Consider the following 12,500-nt stretch of genomic DNA (forward strand, 5'->3'; position numbering starts at 1 on the left):
ATATATATATATATATATGTGTGTGTGTGTGTTTGTGTATATAAATATATAGCTATATACATACATAAATGCATGCAAGGGCACACTGACAAAGACACTCAGATTTGTACATAGATAAATACATACATACGTATATACATACATACATATATACATACTTACTTACATACATACATATGTATAGATAAACAAGACCGTGTGTGTATATCTGACATTGTGTCCCTGTGTGTGTCGGTGTATATGTATGTGCAATTGTTCCTAATCCCTATATCCTTTAAAATGCCTTACGAGTTTCATGATTCCATAAATATGCACCGCAAAATTTTGAGCTAAAATTCCTCCCGTTACAATCTGATTCTGGGTGAAGCTCTGTTGATAGGCTGATGATGGTATGTTTAACGTTGGCCCAGCTATTGTTAATCCTTTATTGATAAATCAATGTTTTGGACAATTTGTTTGGAAAACACTTACCCATATTGGTTTTACTTCTCTCTCTCTCTCTCTCTCTCTCTCTCTCTCTCTCTCTCTCTCTCTCCATTTATATTATTATTATCATTAAAAACATGGAAACAACTCCCATCAAATTAATTACAGTTACCAGCCAGAACATTTTAATTGGCGATCAGGCCAAAATAATGACCAGAAAAACGTCCAATGACATGAGCAGCGATTAAACATAAGAGCCATTAAATACATTGAGTCCTTAGAGACAGGAAGATATCGTATGTAACTTTGGCTCTAAAGACTCCAGCCTCTAATGCATTAATTAATGTTGCTATCACTCGTTGGAATATCGTTTAATGGAAAGAAAAACAAAGGAAGTAATACCTTACTTATATTGGACGGTTTAGTTTTGTGATAATCAATATATCTTGATTGGAGATATTAACGCTGTACCATCGTTCATATTTAGAATACTTAAGGCATAATAATAGAGTGGTTTTAAATCCAAGTAATTTTTCACATTGATGTCTTATATACTAAGAATCATATTTCACGTTTAGCAAAGAATGATTAAATTATTTGGATTATTATAAGAGTAAAATTTATTCATGGATTTTTGTCGTTTGAATACTGCTGTGATAGAGCAAATGTTTCTATATATCTCACAATATTTCTCATAAAGAAATACTAGATATTAAGTATTATTTGAATTCCCCTGAATTACCAAACGTGTTTACTCATGAATTCATTGCATAAAACTCTCCTCTGTTATTTTAATATTGCTCGAACTCTGTGCTGCTTTTGATACAGCTGTGCATGAACAGCTACTAAATGATCTACGGTCCATCGGTGTTGAAGATCAAGCCTCCGAATACCTAAAAGACTACTTAGTTGGTAGAAATTAGTGTAAAAATGGGAAACTCTTATTTATCATATTAAATCTTAAACAGTGGGTTTCCCTAGGGGAATGTACCTGGCCCAATCTTATTCTGCATCTATACTATTGGTCTATCAAAAATATTACAAAGGCATGGCATGAAGTTCAAACTATTTGCTGATGACACACAATTTTACTTCTCCATAAATTATATAGATGACACTACTGAAACTCTAAACCAAATCCTTGATAGTGTAAAGCGGGGTTTACACGGGCGAACAGCTCGTCAAGCCTGGTTCGACAACCATGTGTTGAATTGATGCTCGAGCGTGGTAAACGGGCTATTTGGTTGCTGAGCCCGCTCGTCGAACGGCTCGATGAAAGTCAGGCTTATCTTGACTTTTGTGGGCGGAGCTACATTGTTTGACGAGCGGTGTGAACGTGTGAACGGGTGTCGACTGTCGAGCATCGAACCTCAGTTGTTATTCAAACCTGCAAGAGGAAGCATCATCAAAGAAATGAATAATGGCTGCCATTAATGAAAGCAAGAATGAGAAGGAAGTCGTACTTTGATTTCATACATACATATCGGGCTCATCCAGTTTTATGGAAAGTTAAATCAAAAGACTATTCCAATAAAGTAGCCAGAAACAAAGGAATAGCGGCTCTGCATGAAATATTGAAAGAACTAATTTTAAAGCCTTAATTTTAAAGCAACAAGCAAGTTGGTGTGTGAAAATTTCTCTCTTTTTAGTAGCCAATCCTTCGTCCACTTTGATCTTTTTTTTTTCTTCTATCTTAGTGCCACTGCTAAAGCAATGGCTATCAAATCGTCCTTGTCGAGAGACATGTCAACGTTGATTTAGCACGAGACACACTGAGATTCGATGTACTGTCTGAAAGCTCTTCGAGCCGTTCTACAAGTAGGTTCGACAACCGGGCTCGGCGAGCTGTTCGGCCGTGTAAACCCGCCTTTAGAGAATAGATGGCATTTAAACAACTAAAATAAAAGAGAACAAAACTGAATTCATGGTGGTGGGTAAGAGAAAAAGCTTGAGAAACTTGTGTGATAATCAAATGAACATAAATAATGACTCAGTGCCGATATCTAGAAAAGTTCCAGATCTATATCTCTAAATGCCCAAATAAATAATGTGATAAAAAACTGTTTGTTATCATCTAGAAAATATTACGTTTATTGAAAAGTATCTGGACGAAAATTCTGTAATACAAAAACTAGTGATAAACTATGTTATTACCCGGATTGACTACTGCAACTCTATCTACTACAATTTACCAAAATCCAACTTGAGAAATTACAAAACATAATAAACAGAGGAGAAAGACTGATAAAAGGTGTCCCACCCAGAGAAAGGATCATCCATATATTAATCGATTTTCACTGGCTGCCAATTAAAGCGAAAATTTAATTTAATGGTAGGCTCCACTTTGTAGAGCTGATTTTTGCCATTTTTTTTCTTTGCTAAAAGTCTTCCTTTGCCCTAGCAGAATGCTTTGATACGTGTAGAATTCATCTCCAGCCTCTATAACGCCCCCCATGGTCGTCAACGCCCCCCAACCTGTATAACATATATCATTGCATGTTGGGCGAAGTGCCATAGGTTCATAGTAAAAATAAGAAATATCATTAATAATAGTGTAATTTTTAGTGTGCCTCTTAAAAATCGTAACTTTAGTAGTAATAATAATTATAATAATATTTCTGTAAATAATAATTATAATAGGTATTATATATATCATTGCATGTTGGGCGATGTGCCATATGTTCATAGTATAAAAATTTATAGTCATCGGCGGGCTTTCACTAAAGTTGTTGCTCGTTTTTTGCTTGCTATGTGCTTATTTACTGTGCAATTTTGATAAAACTTTGTGTGCATGTTCCAGGTGGATATACCAACATTCCATCAGACCAAATTTCTATTCAAGACAGTAGTTTCTCACCGATCACAAAATAACCTATGGTACAATGGGCACTGAATTTTACATTTTTTTTTTCATAATATCATTTATTTTCCCTGTAGGATGATAAAACTCACAGAGGATATGCGTTATTATTGTGCTAATAATGCCTGAAAATTTCACTAGCGTGTCTTGATTATTGTATTTTTGGTAAATATTTTTAAAATCGGCACCCTTACAAAGTGGAGCTTACCCTATATTTACAATAACCCACCAAGTTATAAAGAACCAGTCGTCCAAAATACTTAAGAGAATTGCTACATATTGTGAAGCCAACCAGTCTTGTCGATACGAGAATAGTTCGAGAGGGCTTCAAACTGTTGGAACCTAGATATATGTCTACTTTAGGCTGCAGACCCTTTATATATGCGGCCCCGAGACTATTTAATAAGCTCCCACGAAACATCCGAATGATTGAAGACATACAACAGAGACGATTTAACAGTAAATGAACAATATGCGGTATGAAACGTTAAATACTCTGAACGAACAAGGTAAAACGACAGTGGGGGTCCTGTAGAGAGTGGGGTTCCCCTGCTGTATGGGACCGGAAAAGCAGCCATCAAAGTAAGTAAAGTAAGTAAAGTTATCCATAGTGTTCAGTAGATAAGCAATATTCTGGAATGTCTTGGAAAAGACATTGTAATACATCTGTGAGTCAGATATCATGATATTAATGAATTTCGGAATAAATCTCGACTTATTCTTGTATAAACAGCCAATGAATGATTCACCTTTCCCAATTTTCTCTAACAATTTTTAAGGTTAGAAAAATTTTGTTGAATTTCTATATTTTTTCCATACTTGGATATTTTGTTCTGTCGGATCATGTACTGACATCAATGGAATTATGGCTTGTTTTATAAATCTTATAAAAAGGATACGAATATACTAGTAGTATTACTACTACTCTCATAAAATATACTACTACTACTACTACTACCACTACTACTACTACTACTACTACTACTACTACTATCACAACATCAAATACTAATACTACAATGAAAACAACAACACGAATAAAAACAATAACAACAACTACTACTAAAAATTATAACAAATAACAAATATCATTATTACTGAATATTTATTCACTCAATGTGAAAATTGTCGATGATAAGGGGAGAGTTGAGACGGAAAGTCCAACAATGAGGACAATAATTACTATTTTGATACTAAGGCAAAAGATAAATTAATCCTACGTACTCATTTAAGAGCAACTGATAATCGAGTCTGGTCGCGGGTTAGAAAATAGCAAGTCTAATATCGATGAATACAATTGAACGTCTAGATTACTGATGAATCTTTTCCTGTAGAAATGGGAGAAATATACAAGTATTGACTGGATCTACACTTCCCCAATTTTGTGGGGTAGTCGACATCAATCAAATGAAAAAAAGGGGACCTTTCCTCTCTTCGTTCCTCCCAGCTTTACAAGGGACTCAACCGAATTCGGCTTGTACTGCTAGGGTGCCACAGCACACCCTCCCCTGTTATCCACCACAGATGAAGCTTCATATCGCCGAATCCCCTACTGCTGCTACCCCTGCGGTTATCCAAGGCGACGAGAGGATCTAAAAGGTATAATGCGTTAATTAATAAGTATCATTTTAGTCTGGAAAACCTTAATTGAAAACCTCCTAGGATATCATTCTATTCATTATTCAAAAGATCCCCTATTTTCTATTTGGGTTAATAGACCTGAATATCGTATCGAAAAGGACAAATGAGTCTCATAACAACAGCCAAATGACCGAGAGACATCAGCATGGAAAAAGCAGGATCTTCTTTGTTCAGGAAACAACAGGAAAAAAGTTTAAGTGTTCTCGTCTGTTTTCAAAAACCCATAGATTTTTTGGTTGTTGCTCCAGATTTACATTTTACAAGTCAGATCTCGGAGTGAATTCTAAGTTTTACAATCACATGGATTCTGTAGTATTTTCATTAGAAAGGTTCATTTTCTTCAGTATGAATCTCTTCAAAGTTATGAAATGTTTTTTTTGTGTAGTGTAACACACAAAGTTTTCTCCAGGTTATGTAGTATTCCAAATTTCTCTTTAATTGTAGGAAAACAATACATATTCTGAATGTTTGGTAAGATAAGTCTTATCTTGAAATTAATTCTCATTGAGAGTTTGTTCCTACAGCTATATTATATGTTTGGAAGTAAAATCAACCAGCAAATGCATCCAAACAGCAGAGAGAGAGAGAGAGAGAGAGAGAGAGAGAGAGAGAGAGAGAGAGAGAGAGAGAGAGAGAGAGCTCACCGAGCATATCAGTCATCGGATGCATTGATATTTAGACATTTTGTTGGTAGATACCAATGAGAAATTGTAGACCTGATATACATAAAAAATTCCACTTCAGGCCGATGTTATGCCATCGAAAAAAAAGAAAAGCCTGCTGGATTAAATTAATCTATATTCATTGGGTTTTTTTTAAGAGTAAGCTGCAATTTAGAAGTACATATTTTTTTTTAACCATAAAAATCTAGCTTTGTGTGGATGTTCCGAAAGAGAATCAAAGTTTGTCATCCATTCTTTCATTTTCCTCTGTTTAACATTCTACGAAAATGACTTTTTTTCTTAAACTATTTTTAATTTTTTATGTTTTGTCTGTCCGTGTAGATGTGGTTTTTTCATATTTTTCTTGTTTCTTCTTTTTATAAAAAAGGACGAAAAACTGCACCCACTGTATTATCTTATTCATAAGAAGTACCAACTATTTTAATCAAAATTTCGAAGAGTACAAAATCCTGACATTTTCTCCAATTCAACTGAGACAGATAATGGAATTTTCAAAGCTTCCAGGTGACATGAATTCCAGGTGGTGGGAGTTCCAAATGATACGCAAAGGGGAGAAAAATAAAAGACTTTTCACGATTCTAATTGTAACGCTGAATTAAATATCGCGTTTCAAAGCGGTAGTCAAATACCACCTAATTGTGACTGAATAATATATGCTTAGATCGTGGGTCTGTCCTGGCGACTGATAACGTGAGCCATAAAAGAAAATAGAGAGACTAAAGTGACTGAAGAAATAAACAATATTGATTGCCTTTATCCTATATTATAACTTTATTCGATGCCATTGAGTGATAGGGGCTTCAATACCCATGCAATTCACAATCTCCCTTATTTATTTTGCCTTCAGAAAAAAAAATGGTTTTTCTCATAGTTTTTTTCTAATATATATATATGAAAAATGTTGCATGTGCGATGTTAATTTAGATAAGCAATATTATATAAAATGTTTATACTAATACGAGATTATTAAATCTCATATACTGTCGTAAATGACTAGCTGGCATCATATAGGTGTCTACATCAATTTGAGAAAGAGCAATATAGGAAATAAGAAGTTTTCTTTGGAAGATAAAAGTAAAAGTAGTATAAGAAAGTGGAAAACTGAAAAAAAAATTAATGATAATGAAATTTTTCCTCCCCCCCAAAAAAAATATCATCAATCACATTCAATATTAAGCATGTTCCAAATGTATATTCTCTTAATATGTTTTAGATAGACTTTAACTGATCACGCGCTCATAAAATATTTCTCGTCATTTTCATATCTGACAGGCAATAAATACATGAATATCAATTTTATTATTAAATGTCGTTATTATAACTAGAAATTTAGAACTTATGCATTTTCGATTCTTTCTCTCTCTCTTTCTTCGTTGAAATTGAGTGACTGACTTCTTAAGATATTGAAATATGATACCGCGCAATAAAACGTAAATTTCTACGGAGAGAGAGAGAGAGAGAGAGAGAGAGAGAGAGAGAGAGAGAGAGAGAGAGAGAGAGAGAGAGAGAGAGAGAGAGGGTTCTAAAGAACTAGTTCTATTTTGGATATTCAATTGTAACACTAATCTTTTGATCTGATTTCAAAGTTCCTTTGTTATACGAGTTTTGATATCTGATGTCTCTTTTCCTAGATTTTACTCTCTCTATTTTATTTCCATATATGCCCAGCGAAAAAAACACAAACATACAATATAGATTCAAGAATGGCATATGCAGAGTTCCCACACTGAATTGGAATGAAATCCAAATGATATTTTCTTTCTATGCCAGAGAAAAGCACATGAAAATTCTTCCTGAAGAACTGAATGCAATTCTGTCTATGAAAAAGCCTTAATTTGCAAATCACTTTATAGTTTAGTTCGTCGAGATGGCCAATTGTTTATCTTTTACCAGTGACGTCATTGTTAATTCTAGAACTGAATTGCATTGTAGTTTAGAGGAACTGGAATCTGAGTTATTATAGACGTCTTTTTATTTTATTTTTTTTTCTTAACAGGGTTTAAGAAGATCGATACCTTCCATTATAGGAGTATTCATAGGGTATATATACCAGCCTTTCAATTTAGCTATCCATTCACCAATAGAGTTTTATATATATATATATATATATATATATATATATATATATATATATATATATATATATATATATATATTATAGACGTCTTTAGATTTTATTTTTTTTCTTAACAGGGTTTAAGAAGATCGATACCTTCCATTATAGGAGTATTCATAGGGTATATATACCAGCCTTTCAATTTAGCTATCCATTCACCAATAGAGTTTTTATATATATATATATATATATATATATATATATATATATATATATATATATATATATATATTATATATACACACACACACACACATATATATATATATATATATATATATATATATATATATATGTATATACACACACATATATATATATATATATATATATATATATATATATATATATATATATATATATATATATATATATATATATATATATATATACACGCATACAAACACACACACACACACACACACACATATATATATATATATATATATATATATATTTATATTATAGAGGTATGCGTATGTGGTTTATTTATAATTATAAAGAGAGAGAGAGAGAGAGAGAGAGAGAGAGAGAGAGAGAGAGAGAGAGAGAGAGAGAGAGAGAGAGAGAGAGAGAGAGAGAGAGAGAGAGATGCCAAAACTTCACAAAATGTGCCATACACGGAATCTTTGAAAATGTTTATGATATATGAGTAGTACCATCCGTACATACCATTAAACCTAATGATAACAAAAATGGATTTCTTTTTAATATATGATCACTCCGTTTCTGTTTATCTGTTCATTGTCATTCGTCGGATAAAGGGATGCATAATTGAACCCTGGTTTTATTAGGCCTTTTGTTATGACAGTTATGATAAGTTCATAGGAATTTTAACGAGACGTCTCTCTTTAGTCATGCCTCTATATTACACTGTATATGGTATGCTTATGACGCCATTGTAAAATAGTGATTTGATAAAGAGGGAGAGAGAGAGAGACAGAACGGGATAGGCTGAGAGAAAAAAAACAAGAAGAGGTAAAAAGCTTTATATGGAACGCTTATGACCTAAAGCTATATAATTGATTTTATGAAAAGACGAACTGACAAAGACAGAGAGGAAATGGAAAAGAAGAAGAAGATGATCAGGATTAAATCATTATCAACCTAACGATAATGGTGGTGTTTTTTTCTCCAGGAAAAAGATATTATTGATAATATGTATCAATAATAGTTTATTTAATCCCTATTATACGTTAAGAGCAACGCTTTGATGAGGCACTCATATTAACATAAATATACTGAGAACAGCCAATATAATTATATATCTACTAAATAGTTATAACTGAATTTTTTTTAATTTTTTTTTTTGTAATTTGTTGCTCCTATAAGGTTTTAAATTTACATCCCATATCAAACTATAAGGAATCAGGGATGATTATAAGTTTTACGAATACATTTATATTTAAGATTTATGTAAGAAATACGTTTCTCATACAGCACACTCAATATCACAATGAGAATTTTATATTCATCCTTGGATATGTTCCGGATGAAAAATGTCTGAAGAACATTATCTCTAAATATTTCTCTAATTTGGACAATGCTTTGCTATATTTGCTAAAAAAAGAAAATAAAACTTTGACATTTTGTCCTACTTTTGCTTTTCTAAGCCCCTATAACCTTCACTCTCTCCTTTAAAAAGCATCACTACCATTTTCTTTATCTGTGTTCAGCTGCAGGTTTTTCAGACTAGTGATAGAAAATAACATTACATTACCAGTCCATATCTGTCTGTTCCTTAACTGAACACTTCCACTTGAAATTAGAATAATAGACAATAGATACTAAAGATTAATAAAGTCGAAAGAATACTTTTTTATCTGGGAGAAATTCATTAGCCCCTATCCTCTTCCTATTTGGGCTAGAAGTCGGGAAAATTTGCGATAATTGGCAGAGTCCAGGTGAGAGACTCTTACACCTTTCTAATCAACGAGGAAAGTTTCTCCGGACCCCGGTGGAATGAAATCATCTATTCCCCTGCAATGGTCAAGGGACAGAGTGGTTTCAAATAGTAGTTCAGGTCAATGAAAGTCTTGTCAACCAAACTATTTTGGCCTTTGTTTGTTAAATAATGTTTGAGTACTTTAGTTTTGTCGAATTTTTTACCTTTTTCTTTATTAATTTTCTTAACAAAATGGTTATTTTTTTATCATTTCTGCTAAGATGTATTTTTTCTATTTCCAGTACGATTCGTTTTTTATATTTTTGTTTACTTTGAATAACATTAATGAATAGCAAATTAATGATAATCATAGTAATTATAGTGATCAAAATGTTATACTAATAATACCTTCATATGTATCTATGATATTGTATATAACAATTTTCATATATGTTGGGCAGTGCATTTATAAGGTACTCATATTCTTTGTGTCTATCGTCAATATCAAAGTAATTTATACATCTCCCTAAATATTACATTCAACTATTTTTTTCCTATCAAATTTTTGTGTCACTACTCTCATAATGTCTCAAACCTTTTTACAACTTATCTTCATAATCTACCAGGCATCAGGCCAAGATAAAAGAATTGAATTTAGCGTAATGTTAACCGAGCTAACATAAAATAGATATATTTCCTCCTTATTCTAAGATTTAGATTCGGCCTATTTTAAACGAATTATTGAAATTCTCTCGTGGCTTTGCTCTTCCAAACACCTCAAAACTCCTTCCTAAAGATGTAGTTTTATTCATTTCAAACCTGGGCTACGAAAGGACACAACATCATTATTTTCCCTTAAAATAAAAGATAAAATTCCAAATTAAAGAAAAATCATAAATCCCTCGAAGCACAGAAGTCAAAACCAGGAAGTCATCGACTGCATTCATCTTCTGATGTAGGTTTAAAGTTTGGAAAATTCTGTCTGAATAGCAGCGTCTGTGTAAGAGACTCTCGCAGCTTTCCAATAGACGAGAAAAAGTTCTCAGGAATTCAACAAATAAGTGGATTCATTCATGTGTAACTAACAGAGGACAGAGTGTTTGCAACTGGTACTCAAAGTTGATATGAATTGTGTCAGGGAAACTACTCTGAATATTTAATTTATTTCCTTAAATCTATGTGTACATCGGTTTGGGTTTTTTCACGTTCTTTACTTTTTTAATAAAGATTCAACACTTTAATCTTTGCTTACCATGATTTGGCTCTTTATTTTCAAGTGAGACGTTGATTGATTTAGGAAAGTACTGTATATTTTGGATAATAAGGAGAGGAATAATAATAATGTATATAATTACATTAATGATAAGACTATTGATAATATTAATAACTCCAATTTAAATTAATTATGATAAAAAACATAGTACTGATAATATATGATAATAATCACTTTCATTATTATTATTATTATTATTATTATTATTATTATTATTATTATTATTATTATTATTATTATTATTATTATTATTATTATTATTATTATTATTATTATCATTATTATTATTATACCAGAGTAGAGCTCTAACTAGATAACTAGCTATTGTGCGTATTGTTTACAAAACAAAATAGAAAATTTCAGAAATCCTCTTGCATGGAATGAATGAAAGGAGGAGAATATAATTACTTTATGATTATAGAAAACATACTTAATTTAATGCAGAAAAGTTATTTCATACAAATGAAAATTAAACGGAAAGAAGACAGGAGCAGAACTTTACAAATAGCAGAGATACATATGGAAAGGATATGTTCGTTTAATAAGAATTTAAAGTATTTTCTTAATGATTATTTCCAGTATATTAATAACGAAAGATCATTCGGTAATGAGTAGTTATTCTGTTTGCGTGAAATAGAATAAAAGATGATATTGTGACCATTTAAGATATCCTTGAAACTATATTGTAACTTTTATAAATATGTTATATTTATTCAGCCTCCTCCTGAGAAGTGATCATCTCCATCAAGAAATAATTCTTCATATAACTTGTATAAGAGTTCAGCGAGACGGACGAACTTGAGAGTAGGATATTGCTTCCTAAAAAGATGGTGTGACTGTCAATGGAAGAAGTTTGAGTGATTGCTTCTGTTTCCTTGTGTCGTGTATATTTTTGTGTCCCTTTTTCGTTCTGGCAAAGAGCTTATTGTACTTTACTTACTTTACTTTGACAGCTGGTTTTACGGTCTTATATACAGTAGAAGAGGAACCCCACTCTTTACCGTGTTTGTTCAGAGTATTTGACGTTTCATATCGCGTATTGTTCATTTAATGTTAAATCGTCACTGTTGTGTGACTGTTTAAAAAAGAAAGTCTTCAGTTTCCTCTTGAAAGCCTTGTCTTCAATCATGCGAATGTTTCGTGGGAGCTTATTATATAGTCTCGGGGCCGCATATTTAAAGGCTCTGGAGCCTAAAGTAGACATAGATCTAGGTTCCAACAGTTTGAAGCCATCTGTAACTATTCTCGTGTCGACACGATTTGTTGGCTGTGCAATATGAAAGTATGATAACGGAAGTAGTTTTCCTCGACGAAAGATTTTCATAAATTTAGCTGATGAAGTTTCAATTCTATTCTTTTTGATATTCTATGTTATTATGACGATTTCTTATTTTAGTTGAGAATATTTTATTGGAAATTTACATAGGTGGGGAATTCCTTCTTGAAAATCATTTACTAAACTACTTTTTCAATAAAACTCGTTCATGAATAAATTGGAAACCTTTATTCAGAATACATTTATTCATTCAATCTAATTTTTAGTAAACTTCCTTACAAATATAGTTTATACATTTAAAAAACATCTTTTTGCTTCTGAAACTGCATTCATCAGTCAA

The sequence above is a fragment of the Palaemon carinicauda genome, chromosome 14 (genome assembly GCF_036898095.1).
Source record: "Palaemon carinicauda isolate YSFRI2023 chromosome 14, ASM3689809v2, whole genome shotgun sequence".
Classification (NCBI taxonomy): Eukaryota; Metazoa; Arthropoda; class Malacostraca; order Decapoda; family Palaemonidae; genus Palaemon; species Palaemon carinicauda.